We start from the raw sequence: 3155 nt of genomic DNA, 5'->3' as shown, positions 1-3155 counted from the left end.
CTGGGAGTGCCTCAAGGAGCAGTTCTGGGAACACTTCTTTTCATCATTTGTATCAATGATCTGGAGAAAGTTCTAAAACATTCAAAGGCTAGAATGTTTGCAGATGACACGCTTATATACGTTTCGGGAAACACAGCGGGCGAATGCATCAATCAACTTAATGCTGATCTAAAAAACCTAGAAGTGTACTTCACAATGAATAAATTAAAACTTAATGTTAATAAATCAAAAGCTATTGTAATTAATTATGATTCAACTGAAAATATAATTATCAATGAAAATAATATAGAAAAAGTAAATGAAATCAAATACTTAGGAGTAATTTTAGATAGAGAACTAAGTTTCCAGAAGCATATAAATTACATTTGTAACAAAATTGCAAAGAAGATAGGCTTTTTCCAAAGAATTCGAAATAGATTATCGCCAAGTTGTGCAATAAAAATTTATAATGTTATGATTAAGCCACATTTTGAATATTGTTCAACAATACTGTTTTTAGGTAATAATCAAATGACTGAGCGTTTACAAAAGTTACAAAATCGCGGAATGAGGTGTATTTTAATGTGCAATAGGTTAACACCAATACAATCAATGCTAAATACTTTACAATGGCTTACAATAAATCAGAGAACAATCATGAATGTACTTATATTTATATTTAAAATAAAACATAATATGTTGCCAAATTATTTATATATCATTTGCATGCATTTTGTATGAAAAAATTTACTTTAAAAAATTTATTAAAAATATAAAAACACGTTTCCTAACATTAAAATTGTTATTTTTATAACTTTTAGTCATTAATCTTTCAAATTAAATTATTCGCGTATTAAAAGATTTTCAATAAGCATTTTAATGCTTTCAAATAAAAAAAAAGGACTAACTGTGATTCATATATTTATCAAGCAACTTCCCGTCGTGATCGCCTTTTGTGAACAAAGCAGGTCATCACTTAATATTAGTAAGGAAAGCATTGGTTCATCTAAGGAAAAAATCGCAAGAAAGCAGAGTGGGCTCGAAAATGTTCGTGACCAATTGATAAGCACAATTCTCACAATATTAGTCTGTGATGTGCTCAAGTTTGATCCACCTGAGATTGAGCGGGCTGTTTTCCTTGCAACTAACAACGCTCTGGTTTGTAGATACCATTAAAGTTGTCTACTAAATCGATCTTATTCAATTTGATGGGCTCGCAATGAATGGAACCTTCTATCAGAAATCTGGAATCATTTCTGGTGGTATAACATAACAAGAAAAACTCACGGAAGAAAAGAAGAGTTGGTAAAGAAATCACCAACAGAGTAAACTGGCAACTGTCGAAAGACAAATTCAGGTAACTGTTTACTTACATAGATTTATTTGGTTTTGTTTTTAAATTCTAATTGGATTTTTAGGGTTTCGCAAATTGTCTAAAATACACAAAGTCGTACAAAAAATCCATCTCACAACTCACAACGGGGTAAGGAAATATGAATGACGTTTTACAATAAAGTTTTTTGCAGCTAAAAATCAAAGAAATCTAACACCGGATGTTGAATCATGACTCAGGAGATCAAAGAAAACTTGAACAATGTTTTAGGTTTTAGTCGAGTTATGTCTCCGTTTTGGTGCCAAAATTATTCTATAGTATGAGGAAGACGGCTAAATTTGAACAACATTTATACAATTAACATGTAATTGGATTTTGAAAAACAAAAGTTGTTGACTTCAATTTCAAATGGAGTTCAATTTTGTATAAAATGTTTTCCCACATTTGAATCGATGGATTGTAGAGCAGTTCTCCTGCTTAAAGAATCTCTTGATGATGTTCAGCTAGGTGATTCTGAAACTGCAAGAAGGGAGCTTCAGTTTCTATGATTCTCAGAAAAGAAAATCATGTAAGTTCTATGAAAAGAGATCATTTCGTTAAAAAATTAACTTCTAATCTCTCTGTAATAGAATTGAAGTCAACCATAGCTGTTTGCTGCGCGGAATCCTGCAAACTTAAATCACAAATAATTATATACAGATATCTCATCTTCATAGAAAAAAGTGACATATGAAACTGAAAATCACCACTTTGAAGAGCTTTCAAAAAAGCTCTTTTCAATGAAAAATTTGAGAAATTTTAAAATGCTTTTATTTCTCTTTGGAATTTTGATTATTTATTCTCTGATTCTCTTTAACGTGGTCTTTGAGAGTGAGTATCAACATGTGTTTTCACGGCTCTGCTTCAGAAAGAGCGAGAAGATCTTTTTGTATGGATAGAAAAGAAAAAAAAAATCATGGGCATAACGGTCTTGACTCATGATACAACTAAACACATAGCGCACTCGCGTTTATAATTTTGTTTCGTTCTGCGCATCTACGTCATAGACTCTCAAAGAGTTTGACATTTCTTCTTCAGCATAGGAATTCAAAGCAAAACATGTCAGTATTTTGGTTTGCAGTTTTCTTTTTTATATTAAAATGTTAATATACATTTATTTTTTCATAAATGGATTTAAAAGCTTAGAAAATTGTTTTTTCTTGTCGATTAAAGCAATTTGATGTAGTTTTTATCAATTAAAGGCACGTTAAAAGTAAATACTAAATGCAATACCAACAGGAATTAGAGTGAAATCGCCCCAAAAATACCTACTTGCCTCAACTCAGTGACGTCATCGAGGCGCACAAAAGTGTGAAAAGCAACACCAAACATGCGCAATGCCATATCGTCGCCCTAGTATTGGAGTGCCGTATACGCCAAATTGCATTTTTTGAACTAGGTATGTTTTCGAAGTTGCTCTTTTCAAATCTGCTATCCGTTTTTTTCTATCTTTTTTCGTTGCCGAGATATTCACTATTGTTTTGACAAAAACAAGAAATTTTGGCATTTACGTCAAATTTTTCATGCAATGCAAGAAAATTTTGAGAATTGTTTTGACGTACGTTATGTTTTTCTTTGACGTACGTGTATATGAATAAAAGAAACTTCTGATTTTCATGGCGTATACGGCAAACTCATTTTGGACAAAAATTTAAATATTTTGAAAACAAAACGAATTGCAGATGTCCAATAGCATGTATATAAAAGACACATTTTAACAACTTAACTGTCCAATGAGTCCCATATGACTCAAAATATATGTTTTATCCCAGGCCTACAGAGTCCCATGTATCACATATGATTC

General features: G+C 31.4%; 1 long non-coding RNA gene across 1 annotated transcript; it reads left to right on the top strand.

The window, feature by feature from the left end:
* Window positions 1-877: 877 nt before the first annotated feature.
* LOC129907657 (uncharacterized) lies at window positions 878-2039 on the top strand. The gene is made up of 3 exons (XR_008771122.1): window positions 878-1336; window positions 1398-1880; window positions 1942-2039. It is a non-coding gene; the product is annotated as an uncharacterized LOC129907657 (long non-coding RNA).
* The last annotated feature ends 1116 nt before the right edge of the window (window positions 2040-3155 follow it).

This window comes from Episyrphus balteatus, chromosome 1 (assembly GCF_945859705.1).
Source record: "Episyrphus balteatus chromosome 1, idEpiBalt1.1, whole genome shotgun sequence".
In the NCBI taxonomy this organism is placed as follows: domain Eukaryota; kingdom Metazoa; phylum Arthropoda; class Insecta; order Diptera; family Syrphidae; genus Episyrphus; species Episyrphus balteatus.
This window is presented reverse-complemented; position numbering and strand designations above follow the sequence as displayed.